Here is a 12,347-nt window from a genome sequence, read left to right as displayed (position 1 = left end):
TGATGGGTGTCAAAACAGCCCTTTGCTGTGGATGCCACTGCAGGGCAGACGTACCCAAGCTCTCCTGGCTGTCCCCGCTAAGGAGGATAGGTTGCAAGTCTTCAGCACTGTGTGTCCAGAGGTTGCAGCGGCGAGGGGAGTCCGGAGGGGTGGATGGTGTGATCACTGACTGGTTCGCCAGGAGCCCCATATAATGTGGGATTTCCCATGTGACAGCCATGGATTTGTAAAGCATAGCTTAGGGGATGTTATTTTTCTCTGTACTTTCACACTTGCAGCCAGGAGTTGGAATTAACTGCCTATTCTGACAACAATTTTTCTGACTGCAGTACAGAGGTCAAGGTGTCTAATGCAAAATGGTTATACTGGAGCCTGGGCAGATCAGGGAGGCCAGCTCCATGTCAGATGTGAATGGCTAAGAAGCCAGCGTTGCGAGGCTGATTCCCTTAAAGGAGCCTGCTCTTCCACAAAGTTGAAAGAAGGATTGCTCTAAGCTCACGCTGCTTGGGTGCCACATGTTGCCAGTGACCTGGTGTGCCAAAAAGGAACTGGTGAATTGGTTACTGCTCCCAGCCTTGAACTGGCAGTGCTGAACTGGAGTTTGCTTGAGTGAATGGGAAATGCAGCTGCAATCATCTGATCCAGTCAGGGAGCTGACTAAAGGCCTGTAAAGGGTTCTGGATAGAGAAGACAATGAGAATTTTATGTATTTTTACAATAAAATATGACAGCTTTGGGCTCCAGGAACTTGAAAGCTTTGTCATAGCCCTGATAATAGATGCTGAATATAATAAATATTCTAAAATCATTGGCAGAATCAGTTTAGGAGACAAGAAAGGTGCTGTCTATCATTCAGAAGTAAAACACTAATACAGGCTAGTCCTGAATGCCCAATATGATCCACAAACAACTGGATGTTCCAAGGATAATTACATTTGATCCAGTTAACCTTGCAAGCTGAAGACTAGAGCTCCATTTGAATATGTGTACAGGTAGGGAGAAGATTCCCAACTGTATTATATGTGATGATGAAAAATTGCTCTTTCAAAATCTAAACAAGACTTTATTCACCAATACTTTTTATGTATACGTATATGTGTTCCAAAAAGCCAAAGATTTGAGAGTTCAGTCAGCTATGTAAAATATCTAAAATACCAATTTTTACCGAAATACTGAAAATTTTCAATGCTCTTTTTCTGCAGCAAAGCTACAGAAAAAGAAATGAAACCAAAAGAGGGGAAGAGAAACCAGAAGGTACTACAAAGCAGTAGGAGTAATATTTTTAGTGAAAAGGACAGAGGTATAATAAGGAAAAAATATGTCTTAAAACGTGAAAAAATAGTCAGTACCTCAGACTTTTCACAGTATTATATATATCTTGAAAGGTAGTGGGAGAAAAGAGGAGACAGGGGGAAAAAATAGAGGACAGAACAAAATACTTGCAGAAAGAGTACAGCTGGATCAGATGCAGATATTTCTTATTGAGAGCACTGCTTTTAGTTGCAGAACATCACAAAATAATCTTTATTGGGTCCTTTTGTGGAGTAAAGTACTAGCTTTTATGAGGATCTGGTACAGAGTGAGCACATCATGGAGTATCTTAAGTTATAGGAAACCCAGGAAATTAAAATGACTTTTTTCTTGTGAACAATCATGTAGTAAAAGGGCTTGTTGCCCTGCATGAAAGCTATGTGCGACATGGAACGCTGGAGGCCATCATACTACAGTGCTGGCAAAGGCAAAGCCTACACTCCAATTCCACTAAGTCTCAACTGCCCTTAGCTGTCTTCTGGGGACTGCCATGGCCTATTGGCTTTAGCAAATCCCCATCCCATCAATGTTACAGAAGTTTTATCTCGTAATACGATCACGGTCTTACATTTATATTTTTGTTACAGTAATGCATAACTATAAAACACAACTTTCTGCTTTTTTAAGCTTCATAAAAGTGCCATGAACTATGCTGACATTGAAAAGAAAGTCTCTTGCTCCCAATGCACATCACTGTTTAGTTTTCATCTCTGGTAGCTATAAAACCATGTAATTCATCAACATCAAATAATAATACAGTTAAAACAAAAAAAAAAAGAAAGTAAGAAATCACTTATGTTATACCAAATGAAATCAATCTTGGTGAGTTTTCACAGAAATATGTGAGAAGAAATGTTCCTCTACCGATTCTTCTAATCTCTACTCCTGTGTAATGTCACGATTGATTTCATTATCATTAAATCATATCCCATAACTTGATATATAGTCTCCATGAATATCTCTATGAAGGTGATATAACAACTTGTCTTGGTTGCTTGTCCCATTGCTTCACCAATCATACAGTTCTCTCCAATATTTTGCATATTTTCCCTGTTGCTGCTTACATTTTTGATAATTATTCAGTGTCCTTTAAATAACCAGGCCAACGACATTGATATCTAGTTACTACTCAGAGTCTTTTTTCTAGAGAGTGCATACCTAGTTTTCAGAACTTTCTTTCCACTAATCTTACTTTGCAAACCTTTTGCCATTCTGGCTTCCTTTTTCATTATTGTTTAAAAGACCAAGTTTAAAAATGACTAGGGTCCTGACACAAGTGCTGTTCCTGCTACAAATATGATGCTCCTGAGCTGCAGATCAGAAATTAAAAATTCAAGTCTACTTGAAAAGTTCATACAGGAATAATGAGAACTTTGGCAAAAAGCAAGTGATAAACTTTTTCAGAGTAACAACAGTCTCAGCTTCTCTTTCAGTTTAATACATAACAGTTTACAGGTTCATACTTACTCCCTTTAGGTTCTTCATTAGTCTCTTGCTCCCCCAAAATAATCATTACATAGCCAATTAAGTTATGAAAGCAGCATTTCATAGCCTCACTGCTTTGGCAACCAAATTCTAACTATTCCTGCACATGTATTTGAAATGAGTGAGATAATTAGATGCTTCAAGATAAACACATGTAGATATTTGCAGGGTCAGTAGTTAAAATGCTTTCTGGTGCTCTGAAATGTGGAAGACACTTTTCCTCAACTATGTAAGAAATATTTTTAGCATCTGCATAGTTAGAGTCTGTCACTTCTTTATATTTAAATACAACAATTGAACTTTAATGTGAAATCTGTTGGTAGAACAAGATACGGTCTGATTTTCAAGAACCATAGATAACCAGATACCAAAGATACCAAAAGAAGTACACTTCTGTTTGTGCGCCTAATTATAGAGCTTCATGAGCAAATTAGACAATCATAGGAATTGCATACGTAAATATTATCAGCCAATTTATAGAGGGAGCATATGTCATCTTGCATCATCACCATATAAAAGGGATTATAATAGTAAGAATGACCATTTCTGCAAAGGAAAAGAGCAATAGAGAAGTTAAAATGGAGTTTTTAAAAAATGCCCATTGACTTTATGTTTTTCACTTTTCAGAATCTGTACTTGTATGAGGTATGAGTATAATTTTAGAAGTACCCATCAATCACAGACTGTATTGACTTTAGCTGGTATCCTGTAGTATTAACGATTTTAAAGGTTAGGCTGAAAGTGGAGACAGGCAAATTTAGATGACACAATTGAAAATGTGATCATAAAATACTCAGCCAAGCTTTTATGCAAGTCTGTTACAAAGCTACATGCAGAACCAAGAATTCCCAATTTCTAGTTTTGTACTTTAACTATAGCACTCTTCACAACCTATTTATCTACAGCACCATTTTAATATATTGTCCCTTAATTCAAGCAGTTAATAAAAAGTAGAAATGATGCAGTGTGATTGCAGTTTTGTGCAAGTAACAAAATCTGAGAATTACATGGACTACACTAAAAAAGTGTAGAGTAGGAATAAAATAGTTCTTTACATAAATGAGAAAGATACTACAACAACTGGAAGGTGTTTCAGGAACTTAAATCTAAAGCTCAAAAATACAACAACTTAATTGTGAAATGCAGATCTGCTTGTTGCGCAAAGTGTCCATAAGGAAGAGAATTAGAATACAGTGTTCGTTTTCATAAGTAGCTGTATAAATTATTAATCAGTTGCTCTATCCAATAAAATGTAAACATTTGAACCAAACAAGTAGTGAAATAACAGAGCAAAACTTGTGAGCTAATAAAAACAATCTAGTTGCCTAGGCTTTTGAAAATGCGCTCAGCAATTACTCAGAAAAATTACCTGAAGGTATAAATAGCATCCACCATCTTGGGCTAAAACTATTTTGGCTCAGAAATCCAAAATCCATTGCTAAACTTGAGCAAGAATACGTGACAGTAAATGGAGCATAACTTACATGCTTGTATCAAAAAGTGCCACAGAGATATTCCTCCTGATGTAGTATTTGAACAGTGCTGAGCACTCTTAAGGATGAAGTTTCACCCATATGCATCTATTGTAAGATAAGAGTTTCCTTGAGAACAGTTTTGGTGAAAAGTGTGCAATGGGAGGTGACAGATTTGAAGTTTGCATGGAGAGAGAAGTATGGTTTGATGATAGAGGAGGCTCAGAAATGTGGGTACCACCTGCTGAGCAAACGTATGTGCTTGTCATAGGATGCAGTGTGGACCCCTTACACTGCTTTCCTCTTGGACAATCTTCCCCAAGGATTCCAGAACTCAGTTATATTGCGTGGAGAAGCAATATAAAAGCTTTCTTCTTTGGGAGGAAGTTTAAGAAGAGAACAAATGGTAATGCTGAAGTGACAATGAGACATATTGGCACCCCTGGAATAGCGTTTCTTCCTCTCTCTTTCTCTGATTTCTTCCAACTTTGTAATTCTTTGCTTCCCTGGATTCTTTTTATCTTCTGACTCTTCAGACCTTCAGCCCTTCAAAACAGCATCTGGTTGAGTTCAGTCATGTTTGCACGTTTGAGGTCTTCTCAAAAGTGCTCTTATTATGATTCCCTATTCCACCCCTTTCCCAGTGTGGTTCATACTCACAAGCCAAATCTGCCTGGATTTTTTGATAGTGTCATGTCCTTTTTGCCTCAAGGGAAGTTGGGTGAAACGGACCTGTGACATGGGACTCAAAAATAGCTGATGTCTTTCTAGTATTTTGAAAATATTCCCTCCCTACTAGATACTAGGAATAAGTGAGTAACCCATTATTTAAATTCAGAATAAAACTTCCATTGCCTTCAGCATGAGCCAGAGAGGTTCCTACTGACTCTTTATAATACTTTCTCACACTTAGTTCATAAGAATCTTGAAAACAACTGTTCTGCATTTTTCCAGTCTTCATTACAGTTAGATTCACATGTAACTCTGCTCTCGTTGGTACTGTTGTTGCCATAGTTATGTCCTCAACAGGAGCTTTTTTTTTTTTAGTAATGTGTGAGAAAAAAATAAAATTGCTTTTGCTTAAGCCTATAGAGAATGAAGAGTTGGGATGAAGGAATATAATGGGTGGTTTCCTTTTCCTTATTTGTTTATGGAGTGTTTGGAAGAGGAGAAGGGTTTTCAGTATCTTTGCCTAAAAATTTACTTTCTCTGTTCAAATCATAATAAAATGTACGATGCCACAATAAAAGTTGTAACTTAAATCTAAACAATTAGTCAGAATTATGTTCCCGTCAACCTCCATGAAGGACAAATTATGGTTTCTAATATATAATCCAGTAGACTGGGAATTAGAAATTAGGACCTCTGTTGCTGACTCGCCATCTGACATGGGACACATGATTTTTGTTCATGTTTCCCATATTTCAGTTGAGGTTGATGCTAATTAACCTATTTTTTTTAACAACTTCAAAGGAAAAGTGCTGTACAATGGCCTCTGAATGTTAAAGAATTATGTTGATACTCTAAAGGAAATATAAACCATACTTATTATATATAGTGCACACTACAGTGTTTTCACTATCGTAAATCAAAGATGGGAAAAATGCAGAAAAATTAGTGTCACATATATTCTAAAACTGTGGAAGAGCTCAGAGGAGCTGCATTTTCCCAAATAATAAAGGAAAACTTATTCAAGATTGTGTGAATGGTGAAAAAACAGAGCTAACCTGTGATGTAATGATAAAATTATTTTCCTGGGTTTTAAAAATAGTCTATTTAAATTTTTACAAGGTCAAAAAATCAGGGTTTTGTGAAGGTATTGCCAAGGAAAATTGCCTTCAGGTACATACAGTTTTAAACTGTTGTCATTGAGTGTATTTTCCTCATCTCAGGTTTTTTACAGGTGTCTAACATTTTTGAAAGCTGTTTTCATTCAAATCAGTGGCCCAATTCTTAGTGATTTTAGAGACAGAGAATACAGTTTTCCCATAATTCATTTGCAAATAAGGCTAATTAATTCCTATTAAGCCTAAGTGCAGATACCAGCTCTTCTTATGTAGCCTAGGAAGATGGTAATACCTTCAAAGGAAGAAGGAGTTAAAGTTGTTGGTGTTCTTGGAGAGGGTTAGAAGCCTGAGAGGGGAAAACACAACTCAAAAATTTATTACCACATCCCATATTAAAGTAATTTTAATATTTGCTATATTTAATGTTACTGAGAATTTGTCAGTAGTCCTAAATTTAATGTTTGAAATACTGTGTTTTAGTACTCACTCTGTTGAATATGTGAATATAGTATTGTGGTGGCTTCTACTTGACTTTACTTTATGTGACTATTAGTTGTCCTAATACTGAAATACTAGTTAGAACTAAATTCTTACCTCTCTTGCTTGTGCTAATAGTACGTTATTTTTGATTTGGTCTCACTGATATCAGTCGCATTATTTTGGAGAAGAAGCACTATTCTGTATTAGTGTAGCAAAATACGCTGGTCATTCAAACCAGTACAAAAATATATATAAATGGACCTATAATTTACTTACATTGCATATGCAATATAAGGACATAAGCATTAGAATTCTAGGCTGAAACACAGGCTATAAATAAGGGAAAAGGAACCAGAAACAACATTTTGAAATTCCTGACCTTTGCATTTTTTACATCTCAAAGAAAAGAAAGTCTTTTGCATATGGTCTCAAAGAAATCAGAAATCAAGGGAGCAAAAATTAAATATGCTAAGGCAGACATGTTTGTTTATTTTTAAATTAAAGGTATCACATTCATTCCCTGAATGAACTCACTGAATTCCTTCTGGGTAATCGGAATTACATACTCCTTTTGATACAGTGCAGAATGTCTGTTGAAGTCAGTGGAAGATTTGCCTAAAGATCAAGGACCAAAGCTGACTTTTATGTAGTGAAGTAGTTGTTATTTTTGCCATTCTTCACTGGCATATCCTGAATCATTCATTGAGAAAATATGACTGCTCCCATCCCTTGTTTCTTGATTTTCCTTCTCAATTTCTCTCTTCCACTTCCTGACTTTGCCTTGATACTTCTTGACATTTCTTTTTCATTTTTTTGCAACTCCATTCTTCCTGCCCACTTCACTCCCAACATATCATCTGATATCAATATAATTAAATTATTGATGCTGATGCTGAAAAATCATCACTGGATTTCTGAACTGATGGTACCCTGAAATTAGATGAGTCTGAGGGTTTACACCACTGAGCCATAGACTGCAACTATCTTCATATTCAGAAAGCACTGTCGCTGCATGTTTGCCAGGATTTCTTTGCAACCAAGTGTGTTTGAAATTTACTTTAAAAATGAGAGAGCTTAGATACTGCAGAATAAGGAAATACCCTGAAGGCCACATAAATGCATCCAACAGGCCACTTCCAACCTAGAGGCTATGTGTTGGACACCTCTGATTTAGTTTTTTTCGACTTTGGAAACACTTTCTTTCAGGCTTATGATCAGCCAAGATAGCATGTTGATCAGTAATTCTGTGTGTTTAATTAACACAGACAGATACTACTTTTGTAAATAAATCTGAGCTACAACATGAGATTGAGTTCTGGATCTTAATTTTACCAACATATACAGTGTTCAGAGCTGCGGCTTTCATACACTTTAATATAAGGGGAAAAGATTGTTGCAAAGATAAGTTTTGATGCGAACTCCCCCATTTTATGAGTATTTGCCACAAAAGTTCTTTCCAAGGTCTTATTTCAAATTGTTATGTAATTGGACAGGGCTCTAAGACGTCATTGGAAAAGAAAAGGACAGGTTACTTTTACTAAAGATCAGTTTTGTTGATCTGTGGGTGCAGCCTGCAGAGATCCATAAGCTCTCTTTCCAGTTCTAAGGTATAAAAAAACACAAATTAAACTTAGAATTACTTTATGTGATTGTTTTATGTGCTTTTTGTCATGGCATACTAAGAACGCTTTATATTTGAGTACCCAGTATATGAAAGGGTAGTGTACCAATTTCATCCTTGTCCCTGTCCTTATGCTGTGCTGTGATGTTGTCTCTCTAAGAGCCAATGATAATAGAGAGACAGACATGCTGCACACATGGATTACTGAGGAAGTGGTTACCCTAGCAACAATGACCATGTGAAAGCAGGCGAAACTACTTCTGCACTGGTCGTGTGAGTTTTTGCCCTCTGGTCTAAATACCACAGATAAAGGAATTGGATGCTACACATCTGATTCTGAATCTTTAGTACCTGCTGGAATTAGAGCAAACCAGAAGAGTTGGAAGCATCTGAAATTGACAAATGGGCCTTAGACCTTCATATATTAGTGAAAGTGCTCAGAAAGGTTCTCTTTTTCCTATTAGAGAGTCACAGCCTTCATTATTCGGTGGAGACAAACTGGACTGAGAGACAAGTTTGAGCATTCGTTATCTCTCCCAGAGCTGGTGACAGAGACAGGACCAGTAGCAGTTTTAAATTTATTATGAAGGACAGTGATACTTAGTATCTTTAAATAAATCAAATAAAATAATGTGGGGATGGAACACTCTTTCCAAAGCTGACAGCAGACAAGCCCATCAGAATCAAAACTCCTTTCTTATATGCAACAGTTAAACTAATTTAACTGCTTTATGGTATTTACTCATTTTACATTGTTCCTTAATACATAAATAATCTGTTTGTAGTGTTGAAACTGCATAATTTCTATGCAAAGCTGAGTTCCTAAATGAAAATAAACTTCTAAGTTGACAATGTTCCGGTATTTGTGGTTTTATATCTCATCTTAGCCAGAAACCTTCACTGAGAGACAAATCCTGTTCTGGCCTGTGTAGTTTGTGTAGTTACTTGAAAGACTGGATAGTAAAGATCCCCATTTCCAACTACAGCCATAATTTCCGCTGGTACTTTAGGGATGGCTTGTTTGCTTATTTGGCTTGCTTCCTTCTCCCTCCTTCTCTTGCATCTCCTTTGTTAAAGGGCAGTCATTCTTGCAAAGAAGAAAGGAGATGAAATGACTTTCTTTGCACACCACCCTTTCATTGGAAATAAGATGCTTATCAGCCATTTGTCTTTTTTTTTTTTTCCTCTGAAAATGAAGAAAGGGGAATATGAAATACAGAAGATTTGTAAAATTCTGGTCAAGAAATGAAGAGATTCATTCACTCCCAGCAGCTCATGGTCTTTCAACTATGAGGGACCAGATCTTTCCTTCTTTTCTCCACCTTCACTGTAAACATGTTTTAACTAGGATATTCTCCCTGTCTCGCTTGTTCCTAGTGCCTGAAGAATGAATACTTTTCAAAGCAATGAAAAGTCCCACATGCCAATGCCATGTGCCATCTGCATCATCAAACCAACATCTTCCATCAGCTTCATGGTCTACAGTATACCGAAAGTAGTTCTTCGTTAGACTTTGTTAGTATTCTGAAGTAGCTCTTCACTGGGTTCAGTGGTTCTATAGGTGGTTTTAAGAGCCTTTCTTCCATGTAACTGCTTTATTGCATTAGATTGGACAAGAAAACATTTTCTTCTTTCTTGCCTGTAGGATATGCTAAAATGAAGGAACTGGATCCCTGTTAAGCTAAAATGCCTGAGCCAGACTAAGTGCAAGAAATAATTATAACATGAAGGAATCTGATGGAGGTTGGCAAATGCTTTTATAGTTTCTTTATGAAGATATAAAGAAAACAAGTGGGGAATTGGAAAAATATGTGTTTCAAAATGGTCAGGCAAATCAGATGAAATGCAATGTAGGGTTCTGTAGCAGTCTGTTCTGTGTCTAGTACTCTTCAATATTGTGACCTGGATGATGCAGTATGAGTACAAATGTTACATTTGCATTAAACAGCAGTGTGGGAAGGTCTACAAGTACATTGGAAAACAGGATTAGGTTTAAAGGTTTTCTGAGAAAATTATCTGAAAGTGCAGAATACAGTTATGCAGGGTCAACTGCACAAATACAAGATGAGAAGCATCTGACTAGGTAGCTATCCCTTGGAAAAACTGATTATGAACCATTCTCAGGCTGTTGCATATGTTGTGTAATTCTGAATATTACCCTTTGTTCTGCCTACCACATGTAAGGATGGACCACTGTTCCCAGTTTTAGGCACTTCTAGAATAGTGTGGTCCAATTTAGGTGTCTAAAAGAAAGAAACAAGAAAGTTTAAAATTCTCATAGACTTACAAAGATTGGCGTTCTCTAGAGTGAAGAAGAGAAAAGAAATCTGAGGAGGAAAATCCGTCATAGACAGCAAGCCATCTATGTCTTTGAAGGACGGGACAAGGTGTATTGGTCTACAACTGTAGAAAGGAAAACTCAGTTTAGACTGAGGATTAAGGTTTAGGATTGCTGAAGAAGAGATGTTTCCATCACTAGGCCTCTGTCACAAATGCCACAGATTGAGTTGATTTACCTTGGGCAGTGAGGTAGATTAGGTGAACTCTTAAAATTTTCTCCAGCCCTATAGTTTTGTGGTCGTACTCATTGCCATGTAACTAAGATCATATGCTAGTGTCTTGTGTGCATGGTAGAAAGGAAATTTTCTACTAAGCTTAGAGTTTAAGAACGTTTTTCTGCATGCTTTGCATCAGAGCATGCAGTGTATGAATGCAGCTTTCTTGATTTTTTTTGTAGTAATTTTTGCAAGTTATGAAATGAGTTATGTTCCATTATTGGAATATACTATACATTTCATTTATAGGTGTAACATACTTTTCTCCTCGTGATGGCAATCTCAGTCATTTGATTTTGTTTAGCATATTGAGCTCTGAGTTTTCTGAGATGCTTAATGAAGATTCTGAACCAAAACACATATTCAAACATAGATCAGACTTGGTTTTATGTCAGATCGTAATTCAAGGTTTGTGATTTACTTCTGTGATAACCCCAGAATTCTAAACTAGTCCTGAAATGAAAAAATATCAAAATGATCATCAAAATATGCTTTATTCAGGGATTTAAAAATGAAGATATATTAATGGTATTTGATTCCAAAGCTCACAACAGGCATATCATGTTTAAAATTATGATTCCTTTTGATGTAAGCCAAAGAGGAGGGTTGGATCTAAAAAACTTCTGCCATATTCTGGGCATGAGGATTTCCTGTTTCGAAGTTTATCCATTTGCTTCAGTGTGGAAAACTTAAATCACAGTTTCTTTTCCTTTAGATAAGTGAGTTGAACTTGAGTAAAGTATTCCTTTAAGATATTTAGGGAGATATTCATAGAATCCACTTGTGTGTCTGTGGTCTTCTGTTTCATAGCTGTTTGTAGAAAATGAGATGACAGATTCTTCCAGTAATAAGAGATAGTCACATAATAACTCTAAGTATGTAATTCATGGCTACTTATTTATAGGAAGAAAAGTGCCACCTATAGGAGAATTTTTCCCAATATAAGCAGGTGTTAGACCAATAAAGTTTTATTCCGTTCCTTCAAAAATAACACCAGACCTCATCAGTAAGTTCTAGATATGAGTTACTACTTCTGGTAAGAGACTTGAGTTTTGTGCCTACAAAGCACCATTTATCAGAATACTGTGGTATGTTTCAAACTCTTGCAGGCAAGAGAGTCATAGGAAAGTAACTTGAAAGAGATTGTAAAAAGGGCTCCAAGGGGAGGAATATTACAAGTATCACACTGAAGCTACCCTAAAACCTGTAAGAATGTTGACCCATTCTTATATGAGATGATTAATTGGTAGCACAAGTAGTGCTTCATCTCAGTTATGGTTCAGAACCAGTCCTCATCTCATTTACAAAAAAAGAAAAATCCTATTGCTGCATCAAACGGTAGAAGCAGCAGGAATATAGAACTATTTACAATGGCACAGCGGTCTCAATGCTGCTAGTGTAGACCACTGTGGTACTAATGCAAAGGGAAAATGTTGATGACAGAGAATGTGCACTTGTTGAGATCTTTTTGTTCTTACAATAATGTGTTGTTCTTTTCTCCGCAGAAAAATAAACTATATCATTCACAAGATTCTATCATTTTTCAGTCTGCTACTGCGTATATTATTTTAAATAAATTAGAATATAAAACTCTATTGAGTTTATTCTTGCTCTGTATTATTTTTAAAGTAATAAA

This window comes from Apteryx mantelli, chromosome Z (assembly GCF_036417845.1).
Source record: "Apteryx mantelli isolate bAptMan1 chromosome Z, bAptMan1.hap1, whole genome shotgun sequence".
NCBI classification, from domain to species: domain Eukaryota; kingdom Metazoa; phylum Chordata; class Aves; order Apterygiformes; family Apterygidae; genus Apteryx; species Apteryx mantelli.
Note: the sequence above shows the minus strand (reverse complement) of the source record.